Source organism: Schistocerca piceifrons, chromosome 7 (genome assembly GCF_021461385.2).
Source record: "Schistocerca piceifrons isolate TAMUIC-IGC-003096 chromosome 7, iqSchPice1.1, whole genome shotgun sequence".
Lineage (NCBI taxonomy): Eukaryota > Metazoa > Arthropoda > Insecta > Orthoptera > Acrididae > Schistocerca > Schistocerca piceifrons.
Genome location: NC_060144.1, coordinates 192,393,277 through 192,408,465, shown reverse-complemented (window position 1 = coordinate 192,408,465; position 15,189 = coordinate 192,393,277). Strand labels below are relative to the sequence as shown.

Below are 15,189 nucleotides of genomic sequence, written 5' to 3'. Positions count from 1 at the left end.
ACAGGGCAAGTCACCTAACATTACCACTGGATATATTTCGTAAACTACATCAAATACTGACAAATCGATTCCACAGACCGAACGTGAGGAGAGGGGCTAGTGTAATTGGTTAATACAAACCATACAAAAATGCACGGAAGTATGTTTTTTAACACAAACCTACGTTTTTTTACATGGAACCACATTAGTTTTGTTAGCACATCTGAACATATACGTAATCAGTGCCGTTTGTTGCATTGTAAAATGTTAATTACATCCGGAGATATTGTAACCTAAAGTTGACGCTTGAGTACCGCTCCTCCGCTGTTCGATCGTGTGTATCGGAGAGCACCGAATTATGTAGGGATCCAAAGGGAATGGTGATGGACCTTAGGTACAGAAGAGACTGGAACAGCACATTACGTCCACATGTTAACACCTTTTTATTATATATGACGGTAGTATCTGTTCCCGAAAGAACAGTTACCGTTGATGACCATGCAGCTTTGCTAGAAATGAAATGATAATTAAATGGACACCCTAGCTGCAAACAGGCATTGATGTACTTCATTGGGGACATGTTGAAAATGTGTGCCCCGACCGGGACTCGAACCCGGGATCTCCTGCTTACATGGCAGACGCTCTATCCATCTGAGCCACCGCGGGCACAGAGGATAGTGTGTCTGCAGGGACTTATCCCTTTTTATTGGTCTTTTTCACTGATGCACATGTGCATTACCATGATGGGTAAGGTACACGTACACACGTGGTTTCTGTTTTCAATTACGGAGTGGAATAGAGTGTGTCCCAACATGTCAGGCCAATAGATGTTCAACGTGGTGGCCATCATTTGCTGCACAAAATTGCAATCTCTGGTGTAATGAATGTCGTACACGCCACAGTACATCTGGTGTAATGTCGCCGCAGGCTGCCACAATACGTTGTTTCATATCCTCTGGGGTTGTAGGCACATCACGGTACACATTCTCCTTTAACGTACCCCACAGAAAGAAGTCCAGAGGTGTAAGATCAGGAGAACGGGCTGGCCAATTTATGCGTCCTCCACGTCTTGGTAATGTACATGTGCGTTAGTGAAAAAGACCAATAAAAAGGTGTTAGCATGTGGATGTAATGTGCTGTTCCAGTCTCTTCTGTACCTAAGGTCCATCACCGTTCCCTTTGGATCCCTACGTAATTCTGTGCTCTCCGATACACACGATCGAACAGCGGAGGAGTGGTACTCAAGCGTCAACTTTAGGTTACAATATCTCTGGATGTAATTAACATTTTACAATGCAACAAACGGCACTGATTACGTATTTGTTTATATGTTCAGATGTGCTAACAAAACTAACGTGGTTCCATTAAAAAAAACGTAGGTTTGTGTTACAAAACATACTTCTGTGCATTTTTGTATGGTTTGTATTAACCAATTACACTAGCCCCTCTCCTCACGTTCGGTCTGTGGAATCGGTTCGTCAGTATTTGATGTGGTTTATGAAATATATCCACTGGTAACGTTAGGTGACTCACCCTGTATAACATGAACAGCAAGGGTCCTAACACACTCCGCTGGGGCACACCCGAAGTTACTTCTACATCTGATGATAACTCTCCATCCAAGATAAGATGCTGTGCTTCCCTACCAAAAAGTCCTCAGTCCAATCACTTCTTCATTTGATACTCCATATGATCATGCTATTGACAATAAGCATAGGTATGGTACATAGCCAAATGCTTTTCGGAAATCAAGAATTACTGCATCTACCTGACTGTCTATATCCAATGCTTTCAGTATATTGTTTGAGAAAAGTGCGAGCTGGGTTTCACATGATTGGTGTTTTCGGAATCCATGCTGGCTGATACTGAGGAAGTCATTCTGTTCAAGTGTTTACATTTTGCGGCGTCCACTGCAGCTGTAGTGGTTATAAGCTAAGTACTGTCAAACTTATTTGTGCTCTGTAATACAGTTATTAAATTTAATAGATTTCAGCGGTGTTGCGTGCTGTTTGTGGTGAAATAATGACCTAGTAAACTTTTGTAATCATTCGCTCGCTGTGTTTTTTTAGAGTTTTCAGTGCACTGAAGTCGTTTAGTAAATTTTGTGTTTTAGTTTTCAACTGATGTTTATTATTGTTTCTTGTGAAATATATCAGAAAAATTTTCATTCAGTATTTTAACTTCGAAATTTTCATTCAGTATTTTAACTTCGCTTAGTGTTACAGTGGCCATTTGAAGTTTTTGATTTAGCTAATAATTTTGTGAAGTTTTGGTGGTATTGGTATTGGCTGTGTTGTTGTAGTATTAATACAAGTAGTTGCTTTCTTAGTAGGCAGAGAATTTCGAAACCATTATTGTTAGTTCTTAAATAGTTCTACTGGTGTAACTGAACTTTAGTAATGTAGACATACAGTTTTTTTCAGTAACTATAAAATTTTACCATGAGTGAGAAGTGTGGGCTCTGTCGTAGGTTTTTGAGTAGTGGATTACGGTGTGGGATTTGTTCAAAGTATTTTCATAGGGGGGAATGCAGTAGGGAAGCCAATGGTCATTTTAGTGAGATCCTCTCCTGGGAATGTAGAATCTGTAGTAGGAACAAGTTGATAGAGGAGCAGAAGCGTAAGATCTGTGCCCTTCAGGTGCAGTTTCAATGTGCAAAGGAGGAACTAGATAGGTTGAGGAGGGTGAAGGGTGGTGGGGAATGGGAACTGGCAGTTGGCAAGAAGGCAGCTAGGAAGAGGAGGTGTTCAGAAAGTTTTACTTTGTATACATGCAATAGATATGACCAACTGTCAGAGTTGAGTGGAGAGGAGCCTCATGTACCTGTAGATGTAGGGAACTTGCAGCAGTCCTCAGCAATTAGGAGGCCTAGGTTAGTTGCGAAGTCTAGCAGAAAGAAGGTTCTGCTGCTAGGTAGTTCCCACGGTAGAGGTGTGGCCAGCAGTTGCAGGAAGTGTTGGGGAGTGAGTACCATGTCACCAGCATTGTGAAGCCTAGTGCAGGATTGGCTCAGGTGACTGAAAGCATAGGGGAGTTATGTAAGAATTTTACGAAGGAGGATCAGGTAGTGATAGTGGGTGGAGCAGCGAACAGTCTTGATAGGGACAGGGAATATGATGTCGGTGGTGACTTAGTTAAGATAGCTACTCAAACTGGTGGCACTAATGTGCATTTCGTGCAACTGTTTCAGCGTCATGATCGGCCTCACCTTAATGCAGCTGTTAGGCGCATTAATGTGGGGCTGGGGAGGGCACTGATGGCGGAGGGCATGGATCACATCTCAGTGGTGCCAGTTGGTCTATCAGTAGATCGGGTTTCACTAGGCATGGCCTGCACCTCAATAGGTATGGGAACGGGAGGCTGGCTAAGCTTATACGTGACAATGTAGTGGGTGGTGGTGGTGGTGGTGGTGGTGGTGTCACTCATGGAAAAATTCCTGTAGTAGTTGGTGTTAGAGCTGCACCTTTTTTAGATTGAAGTCCGCTGATAGGTATAACTGCTTAAAGGAAGTCCCTCTAAGGGCTCACCTTAAGAGGCTGTAATGTTTCCAAGTAGAGAAGGAATTAGCATATCTCCTCAAAATATAAGAGGTATTAAAGATAAAGTTAGTGAACTGCTAATAGATGTTGTCTCTGAAATTATTGGTATTTCAGAGCACCACTTAAATAATTTGATAATTCAGAGGGCTTCTTTTACCAGGCTACAGATTAGCTGGCTGTTTCTCAAGGAGTTCCTTGCAGGGTGGGGGAGTGGCTCTGCATGTAAAAAACAGTATTCCATTTGGGTCCATAGACTTATCACGACACTGCACTGAACAGATATTTGAAAGTTGTGGAGCGTTAGTTGAAATCAGTGAAACTAAACTTCTAATTGTTGTTGTTTATAGGTCCCCCAACTCTGACTTCAGGGCATTTTTGCTCAAGCTAGAGAGGGTTCTTGATTCACTTTGTAGGAAGTACGAGAAAGTAGTTATATGTGGTGACTTCAATATTAATTTTGTATATGATTGTGCAAGAAAAAGGATGTTAGTCGATCTCCTAAATTCATATGATCTGATAAAAACTGTGGTTTTTCCAACTAGTGTGCAGGGGAACAGTAGCACAGCCATAGACAATATTTTTATTCATTCTTCATTGCTAGATGGACATTCTGTTAGTAAAAGCGTGAATGGCCTTTCAGACCATGATGCACAAATTTTAACACTAAAAGGCTTTTGTACTCAAACCAATCTCATATTTAATTTCAAACTATGTAGGAAAGTTAATCCAACAGCAATAGAGAATTTTTTAAAACTTGTTAAGGAACAAGAGTGGTAGGATGTTTATAGTGCCAATAATATAGGTGATAAAGACAATGCTTTCCATGATACATTTCTCATGGTCTTTGAGAGTTGCTTTCCATTAGAACATTCTAAATGGGGTACTAGCAGTAATGGACAGCGCAGGTGGCTGACTAGTGGGATAAGGATATCATGTAGAAGAAAGTTGGAATTATATCAAAATGTTAGAAGTAGTCACAGTCAAGCTACAGTAGCCTATTACAACTAGTATTGTAAGGTGCTTAAAATGTTATTAGGAAGGCAAAGGGAATGTGGTATGCAAATAGAATAGCTAATTCACAGGATAAAATTAAAACCATATGGTCAGTTGTGAAGGAAGTGTCTGGTCAGCAGCACAAGGTCGACGATATGAAGTCAGTTCACAGTAAAAATATTTCTGTTGCTGATAAATCAGATATATGTACAGTATTTAACAATCATTTTCTGAGCATTACTGGTGAATTAAATAAAAATTTAGTTTCTACAGGAAATCATATAACTTTCTTGGCAAATGCCTTTCCGAGATTGATGTCTGAAATTCTCCTCTATGATACAGACAAGAGGGAGATTGAGTTCATAATTAAATCACCGAAGACTAAGGACTCTCATGGTTATGATTGAGTGTCTAGCAGAAAATTAAAGTACTGTGCTGCACATGTTAGCCCTGTATTTAGCCATATTTGTGATTTTTCCTTTTGGAATGGTCAGTTTCCTGAGCAATTAAAGTACTCATTAGCAATGCCGCTTTATAAAAAGGGAGAAAGGGATAATGTAGATAATTTTAGACCTCTTTCTATGTCATCAGTGTTTGCAAAAGTTATTGAAAAGGCTGTGTATGTAAGGATAATTGATCATTTTATATCATATGATTTGCTATCAAATGTACAGTTCGGCTTTAGAAGTCGTTTAACAACTGAAAATGCTATATTCTCTTTTCTCTGTGAGGTACTGGATGGGCTAAACAAAAATTTTCGAACACTTGGCATATTTTTTGATTTAACTAAGGCATTTGATTGTGTTGATCACAAAATATTGCTCCAGAAGTTGGACCATTACAGAGTACGGGGAGTAGCTCACAATTGGTTCACCTCTTACTCTAGCAACAGGCAACAAAAGGTCATTATTCACAATGTTGATAAGGGCTGTGATGTGGGATCTGAGTGGGGTGTTGTCAAGTGGGGGGTCCTCCAGGGATCAGTGTTGGGGCCGCTCCTGTTCCTTATTTATATAAATGATATGCCCTCTAGTATTTCGGGTAACTCTAAAATATCTGTTTGCTGATGACACTAGATTGGTAGTAAAGGATGTTTGTGTGCAACATTGACTCGGTTTCAAATAGTGCAGTGCGTGACATCAGTTTATGGCTTGTAGAAAATAAACTAATTTTAAATCACAGTAAGACACAGTTTTTACAGCTTCTAACACACAAAATACAACAAAACCTGACGTTTTAATTTCACAGAACGGGCATATGATTAGTGAAATTGAACAGTTCAAATTTCTAGGTGTTCAGATAGTTAGTAAACTGTCGTGGAAAGCCCACATTCAGGATCTTGTTCAGAGACTTAATACTGCCATTTTTACTATTTGAATGGTATCAAAAGTGAGTGATACTTCGACACCAAAATTAGTCTACTTTGCTTATTTTCATTCACTTATGTCATATGGTATTATATTTTGGGGTAACTCTTCCCATTCTACAAGGATATTTTTGGCTCAGAAACGGGCGGTCAGGGCAATAAGTGGTGTGAGTTCACGAACCTCTTGTCGACCTCTGTTCACGAGTCTGGGTATTTTGACATTGGCCTCTCAATATGTATATTCCTTATTGTCTTTTCTTGTTACCAATATTAGTTTATTCCCAAGAATAAGCAGCTTTCACTCGGTTAATACTCAGACCTTCTGGTGACAAACAGACCCGAACTATTTGAAAAAGTTAACGCAGAACAGGGAATCAACGATCATAAAGCGGTTACGGCGTCGATGATTTCAGCCGTAAATAGGAATATTAAAAAGGGTAGGAAGATTTTTCTGTTTAGAAAAAGTGACAAAAAGCAGATTTCAGACTACCTGTTGGCTCAACACAAAAGTTTTGTCTCAAGTACAGATAGTGTTGAGGATCAGTGGACAAAGTTCAAAACCATCGTACACAATGCGTTAGATGAGTATATGCCAAGCAAGATCGTAAGAGATGGAAAAGAGCCACCGTGGTACAACAACCGAGTTAGAAAACTGCTGCGGAAGCAAAGGGAACTTCACAGCAAACATAAACATAGCCAAAGCCTTGCAGACAAACAAAAATTATGCGAAGCGAAATGTAGTGTGAGGAGGGCTATGCGAGAGGCGTTCAATGAATTCGAAAGTAAAGTTCTATGTACTGACTTGGCAGAAAATCCTAAGAAATTTTGGTCTTATGTCAAAGCGGTAGGTGGATCAAAACAAAATGTCCAGACACTCTGTGACCAAAATGGTACTGAAACAGAGGATGACAGACTAAAGGCCAAAATACTAAATGTCTTTTTCCAAAGTTGTTTCACAGAGGAAGATTGCACTGTAGTTCCTTCTCTAGATTGTCGCACAGATGACAAAATGGTAGATATCGAAATAGACGACAGAGGGATAGAGAAACAATTAAAATCGCTCAAAAGAGGAAAGGCCGCTGGACCTGATGGGATACAGTTCAATTTTACACAGAGTACGCGAAGGAACTTGCCCCCCTTCTTGCAGTGGTGTACCGTAGGTCTCTAGAAGAGCGTAGTGTTCCAAAGGATTGGAAAAGGGCACAGGTCATCCCCGTTTTCAAGAAGGGACGTTGAGCAGATGTGCAGAACTATAGACCTATATCTCTAACGTCGATCAGTTGTAGAATTTTGGAACACGTATTGTGTTCGAGTATAATGACTTTTCTGGAGACTAGAAATCTACTCTGTAGGAATCAGCATGGGTTTCGAAAAAGACGGTCATGTGAAACCCAGCTCGCGCTATTCGTCCACGAGACTCAGAGGGCCATAGATACGGGTTCACAGGTAGATGCTGTGTTTCTTGACTTCCGCAAGGCATTCGATACAGTTCCCCACAGTCGTTTAATGAACAAAGTAAGAGCATATGGACTATCAGACCAATTGTGTGATTGGATTGAGGAGTTCCTAGATAACAGGACGCAGCATGTCATTCTCAATGGAGAGAAGTCTTCCGAAGTAAGAGTGATTTCAGGTGTGCCGCAGGGGAGTGTCATAGGACCGTTGCTATTCACAATATACATAAATGACTTTGTGGATGACATCGGAAGTTCACTGAGGCTTTTTGCGGATGATGCTGTGGTGTATCGAGAGGTTGTAACAATAGAAAATTGTACTGAAATGCAGGAGGATCTGCAGCGAATTGACGCATGGTGCAGGGAATGGCAATTGAATCTCAATGTAGACAAGTGTAATGTGCTGCGAATACACAGAAAGATAGATCCTTTATCATTTAGCTACAAAATAGCGGGTCAGCAACTGGAAGCAGTTAATACCATAAATTATCTGGGAGTACGCATTAGGAGTGATTTAAAATGGAATGATCATATAATGTTGATCGCCGGTAAAGCAGATGCCAGACTGAGATTCATTGGAAGAATCCTAAGGAAATGCAATCCGAAAACAAAGGAAGTAGGTTACAGTACGCTTGTTCGCCCAATGCTTGAATACTGCTCAGCAGTGTGGGATCCGTACCAGATAGGGTTGATAGAAGATATAGAGAAGATCCAACGGAGAGCAGCGCGCTTCGTTACAGGATCATTTAGTAATCGCGAAAGCGTTACGGAGATGATAGATCAGTGGATGACTCTGCAGGAGAGACGCTCAGTAGCTCGGTACGGGCTTTTGTCAAAGTGTTGAGAACATACCTTCACCGAAGAGTCAAGCAGTATATTGCTCCCTCCTACGTATATCTCGCGAAGAGACCATGAGGATAAAATCAGAGAGATTAGAGCCCATACAGAGGCATACCGACAATCCTTCTTTCCACGAACAATACGAGAATGGAATAGAAGGGAGAACTGATAGAGGTACTCAAGGTACCCTCCGCCACACACCGTCAGGTGGCTTGCGGAGTATGGATGTAGATGTAGATGTAGAAATCAAACCTGCATTTGGATCGGACTTCCTTAACTCTTGTGCAAAAAGGTGTGCAGTATACTGCTGCATCCATTTTCAATAAGCTGCCACTTGAATTCAAAAATCTTAGCAGTAATCCATGCGCTTTCAAATCGAAACTGAAGGGTTTCCTCATGGGTCACTCCTTCTATTCTGTCGAGGAGTTCCTTGAAAAATTAAGCTGAGTCTTATTGTATTGCTGATAGTGTTTACTTTAACTTATGGACTTACTTTTTTCAGGTTCATGAACATTTATTTTTATCTGTTATTACTTTTATGTTGTAATTTCATGTACTGACACTTCCATGACCTTGGAGATCTGCTCCTCAATTTGGTCCTACGGAACTTGACGTGTAAATAAATAAATAAGATACTTCATTATGTTTGAGCTCAGAATATGTTGTAAGATTCTACAACAAATCAGTATCAAGGATATTGGACAGTAGTTTTGTGGATCACTTCTACTGCCCTTCTTATAGACAGGTGTGACCTGCACCTTTTTCCAAGTCCTGGGCCCGGTTTCTTGTTCAAGGGATCTATGACAGATTATAGTTAGAAGAGGGGCTAAGTCAGCCAAAAATTCAATATCGAATCTGACTGCAAACTCAGTATAGAATCTGTCAGGGATTTCATCAGATCCTGGAGCTTTGTTCAGTTTTAACGATTTCTGCTGTTTCTCAACACCAATGACATTAATAGTTCTTTCACTCATCATTTTAGTGTACGAAGGTTAAATTGTGGCAATTCTCCTGGGTTTTCCTTCATAAAGGAACATTTGAAAACAGAGTTAAGCATTTCAGCTTTTGATTTGCTACACTCAATTTCAGTTCCTGTCTCTTTCACTAGGGACTGGACACTTAACTTTGGTGCCACTAACAGCCTTTACATAAGACCAGAATTTCTTTGAGTTCTGTGGAAGATCACTTGACAATATTCTGCTATGGTACTCACTGAATATATCACGCATTGCCCTCTTGACAGACAAATGTTTTTCATGCGGCATCTCTTTATCTGTAGACCTATGCTTCATTTTACACCTAGTATGCAGTAATCTCTGTTTCTTTAGTTTTTTCATAGTGATTGTATACCATGGAGGTTCCCTCCCATTATGAATTGTCCTACGCTCCTGATCTGTGCTGAAACTTTCAAGTTCCCCATTGAGATAAGCCACTACTGATATTTTATCTAGTTTACTGAACATACATATCTTTCTGTTTGTTTTAGTTGGCCTTTGTAATTTGGTAACCATTGTTGCCACAATTGTGTCATCATCACTGATACCATTTCCAGTGTGGACCACCTCAAAGAGGTCAGGCCTCGGTCAGGCCTCTTTGTTGCTGTTGGATCCAATATATTTCCATCATGAATGGGGTTCCTAACTATCTGTTCCAGGTAGATTTTAGAGAAGGGATTTAGTAGTTTCACAGGATGTCTTTACACACCCATCACTAACATAACTGTATTTTTCCCAATTAATTGTTGGATGATTAAAGTTTCCACAGATGATTACAGTATGATTAGAGAACTTATGTAGAAGTGAACTGAGGTCTTCTCTAAAGTTTTCTGTTACATCAGGAGATGAGTCTGGAGGATGGCAGAAGCCTTCAATTATCATTTTATGCTCGCCCCTGATACTGAGTCTTGCCCAAACAATCTCACATGCTCCTTCAATTTCAACCTTGGTGGGTCTGAGTTTCTTGTCTACTGCGACAAATACACCACCTCCATTTCCCATTTGCTATCCTTCTGATATGCACTTAAATTTTCCCCAAAAATCTAATTGCTATCAATTTCAGGTATCAACCAGCTTTCTGTACCCAGTATTATGTGAGCTTCACTGCTTTTCATGAGCACTTCAAACTCTGGAACTTTGTTGTGAATGCTTCCGCAGTTTACCATTAGGATTTTAAGACTTTCACATGTGGGGGGCATTCCTTTCGATCTTACATTGATACTTCTGGGTTTCCTACAGCTGTCGTTATCTGAATTGGATACAGTGTCACCTAATCTAAAAATCCCTTGTGTGTGCTCCACACACAGTCAGCTACCCTAGTAGCAGCCTCTGATGTGTAATACACAACTTGTTACGGTGTAAAGTTAAGTTCCAGATTGCCAGTTGGGAACAATAGAGCAGAGGGGGCTGTGAGATGAGGTCAGCCAATCGCACACTGACCGACCCCTCTCCAGGACAACAATGCAACAGCAGCAGCCCCTCAGCGAAGAAAAGTGGTTGCAGCCCAGACGAAGAGAAGCTTCAAGACCAGTTACCTGGCTAGAAGCGTCATCTCTATTACTTTGCTTGTATTAGGATTGTTTATATTGAAGATCCTTGCTTATTTTGCATGTTGCCCTTTCCTTGTGACACATCTGTATAACAAAATGTTAAGTATTGTAATTGCTCATTTTGTAATACATTTCATTAATACGATTTACTTGAATTGTTGTCTAGCAATCCGAGAAAGCAGGTTTCCTGGACACCCCATCTTTGAGGACTAGGCAGGATTTAACACAAATGGCCCATTTAGGGGAACCTTATAGTTCTCAACCCTATACTTGATTCACATTCTTCACATAGTCGCTCTACAACCCAAATTCACTATTATACCAATATGAAGTGGTAATCAGGGTACCCAGTGTGCTGAACATTTGCACACTCAGTGCCTGTACGGGGAAATGCCTTGTGTACAATGCTGTGATCAAAGACATGTGGCAGAAGTTTGCAAAAACTGCACCAATAATGCCACAGCAGCATACTACAGCCACAGCCATAGTTGAACTCTCTTACAGAGCAACCACAGTAATTTTCTCTCCCACTAATGGACCAACAATCAGTTAATAAAATTTTTTGTTTATACTGGTGCACCAGTTGCTATTATAAATGAGGAAGCCTATGCTCAGACTGGTTCTCCATCTTGCAAAGATTACAGCTGTACAGCTAGCACCATATACTTTCGCATAGTAAATGTACAATAATGGCTTTGTGCAAAAAGTCAGCTGTCCAGTCACTTTCTTGATTGTATCATCACATCAGGCACAAAACATTATTAGGATAGATGCTTTTTCGTCTTTTGATTTTAAAAAAATGGTATCAGTAGTTGTACCATTTTATGATCTTGATTCACTATGCACCAAATTTTCAGCTCTGTTTTCAGCATGCTTAGAGTGTGCAAATTAATATGCAGCTTACCTACAGTGGAAGTCTTCTGCAGTAGTCTCTACTCTAGAGCTAGACCAGTGACAGTAGCATTGTGAAATGTCTCCAAGTCCAAATTAGTTCATCTGGTCCAACAAGACATTCTCAAAGCCACCACATTTAGTAAATGGGCAACACCATTATTAGTGTTTGAAAATCAAGTGGCTCCCTATGTGTTTGTGGTGACTTTATATCAACTATACTGTAAATGCACAATCAGAAAGTGACATCTATCACATCTAAGGCCAGGAGAACTTGTGTCAAGACTATATGGTGGATAGTACTTCTCTAAAATTAATTTGTTCAAATCTTATTTACAAGTGCCACTAGATGAACAGTCCTGCCAATTCATGGTCAACAACACTCCATTTGGATCATACATATACACGGGGTTGTCTTTCAGAATTGTTAGAGCACTAGCAATTGTCCAACATTTTATGGAGCAGCTAATCCAAATCAGTCCAAACACAGTAAATTATCAGAATGATATATTAGTAAATGACATAACAAGAGAGCAACATCTTGTGAGCTTAACATCTACTGTTGCAGACAAAACAATAAAATTCACAAAATGTCAACCTACATAAGTACAAATTCTTTTAAGAGCAAATGGAGTATACTTAGGTCACATATTGAGTTGTAATGGACTTAACCAACTCAGCAACATTTGGAAGCCATTGAAAAAGTCCAGGTGTATTCCAAATTAAAAGGCCCTCTCATTTCTCAGAAAAATAAATTATTATGCAAAATTTATACCAGTTCACCAGACCCCTTAATAATTTACACAGAAAAGGTGCAAAATATAAATACACACAATGGTGTCAGAAGGCTTTTCACAAGTTAAAACATTATCTAAAGTGTGTCCCTTGTTTGGTGACGTATAACCCATCTGTATATTGAGCAAGCAGTAAAGAAAACAAAAGAAAAATTCGAAGTAGGAATTAAAATCCATGGAGAAGAAATAAAAACTTTGAGGTTCGCCGATGACATTGTAATTCTGTCAGAGACAGCAAACGACCTGGAAGAGCAGCTGTACGGAATGGACAGTGTCTTGAAAGGAGGATATAAGATGAGCATCAACAAAAGCAAGACGAGGATAATGGAATGTAGTCAAATTAAATCGGGTGATGCTGAGGGTATTAGATTAGGAAATGAGACGTTTAAAGTAGTAAATGAGTTTTGCTATTTGGGGAGCAAAATAACTAATGATTGTCAAAGTAGAGAGGATATAAAATGTAGACTGGCGATGGCAAGGAAAGTATTTCTGGAGAAGAGAAATTCGTTAACATCGAGTATAGATTTAAGTGTCAGGAAGTCTTTTCTGAAAGCATTTGTATGGAGTGTAGCCATGTATGGAAGTGAAACGTGGATGATAAATAGCTTAGACAAAAAGAGAATAGAAGCTTTCGAAATGTGGTGCTGCAGAAGGATGCTGAAGATTAGATGCATAGATCACATAACTAATGAGAAGGTACTGAACAGAATTGGGGAGAAGAGAAATTTGTGGCACAACTTGACTAGAAGAAGGGATCGATTGGTAGAACATATTCTGAGGCATCAAGGGATAACCAATTTAGTTATGGAGGGCAGCACGGAGGGTAAAAATCGTAGAGAGAGACCAATAGATGAATACACTAAACAGATTCAGAAGGATGTAGGTTGCAGTAGGTACTAGGAGATGAAGACACTCGCACAGGATAGAGTAGCATGGAGAGCTGCATCAAACCAGTCTCTGGACTGAAGACCACAACAACAACAACAACAACAACAACCTATCAAAGCACACGTCCTAGCCACTGACATGTCTCAACACAGAAATGGCACCATTCTTTCTCACAAAAGTAATGGTGGGCATAAACAACCTATCACATATGTATCTAAGAAGCCATTTCAGTCCAGACTAATTTCTCATAAATTGCATAAGGACCATAATGAGGATCCATAAATTCCATACATTTCCTTCTAGCACAAAATTTCACTCCATAACAAACCATAAATCATTAACTTCCTTGTACAGTCCTAAGAATGACCACTCATAAAAAGGAGTACAATAGTGGAGCTTCTTCCTCAGAAGTTACAATTATTCAGTTCACAGCGTGGCAATGCAAATGCTCTATCCAGACTACCTATAAGACAAGATTCCACATATCACCCCTAGGAAACTCTGTGCTGTCTCCAAATAGACAATACCTTACAAAACTGCCTACAAGACTTAACTGTTACTGCAGCTGTAACTGCAAAGGGTACAGCCGAGGAGGACTGTATCCTCGAACAAGCTACAAAAAACACTTGCCAAGATTCCTGGAACATCTCCCACCCACTCTCTTCCTGAACTCTGCACACAGTTTTCCCCAATAAACAGGATCCACATGGTATAGGAAGTAGTGATGCCGAAATCAGATGTCGACAATGACTGCCTGATGGTGTTCCTACTGCCACTGCATGAGCAGGGCATAAATCTACTGCATGTTGACTACTGGAGTATGACACACATGAAAGCGCTCACAAGTCAGTATGCTTATTGGCCCAGTATCACACAGGACATCAAGAGGAGTCAGCATCCCCCACAATGGTTCCTATCAAAGTTGGCAGAGCCCATGCATATTTCACTAGCCAGTTCCTCAAAGAGTTGTGGCTCAGTGTCACAGACTTATTTCCCAAGATTCATTATGTAATTCAAATGTCAATGCCACACCGAGGGAGATGATAAAACCTTACAGGTAAATATTTGTCATTGGGAGGCCCCCAGAAACAAACATTTCAGAGAATGGCCCTCAATTTTCAGGGTTGTTGGCCTTGGAATCACGTCCCTTCCCCCTAGCTCTCGGGAAAAGAAAAAAATACAGTGTACTCAAGTGTTTTTCTTCAAAGAAAGTAATGTAAAAGTCATTATTACACAGGTTCTTAACAGGGTCAGAACAGGAACTATTTTTGGCTACTTACAAGTCACCATGCACCTTCCAAAATATGAGAAATACTTCATAATCTCAGGTCTAGCCTCCTGCCACATACAAATTATCACAAGGATGTCCTTGATTACTGGGTATCCAAATTTTCTTTGTAATAAAGAACATGCTGCATCATAGCAGTTGTAATAGCAACAATACTTAGAACAGCGATAATATGTTCAACATAGCCAGTCCTCTGCTAACTAGCAAGGAAGATCTTATCCAGTTGCAGGATCTGGCTGGTCACACACTGATGCAGGCCTGAGTAATATGCAAATGGAGGAGGAGGAGGCGGCATGGGGTTCATGCTGGACACTCCTTTCCCTGATTAGTATATGGGTTTGAGCTATTAGAATGGTATCTGGCTGGGCGATAGTTGTTGCGCATGGTTTGGCAGGCCTGCCATCAGATGAGTTATGTTGCAAACTGGTAATGGACACGTAGGCTGGCTTCCACTCCATCAACCCACCACAAGGGGTTGTCAGTAGCAAATAAACAGTTGTCGAGTAGGAGAAGTATTCACAGGTGTAGTAAGAGCACTGTATCAGAATTAGTTCCAGTGACAGATAATATTCTGTTATTAACAAATGAGGAATTAAGACAGCCATCGGCTGT

The 15,189-nt window shown here is 40.2% G+C and overlaps 1 protein-coding gene and 1 non-coding gene across 7 annotated transcripts in view; both read right to left on the bottom strand.

Annotated features, from left to right (window-relative positions):
- The window catches only part of LOC124805030 (dual oxidase maturation factor 1-like), a 139,367-nt gene that overhangs the window by 17,003 nt on the left and 107,175 nt on the right, over positions 1-15,189 (bottom strand). The window lies entirely within an intron of this gene.
- On the bottom strand, positions 572-646 carry Trnat-ugu. The gene has a single exon. It is a non-coding gene; the product is annotated as a tRNA-Thr (tRNA).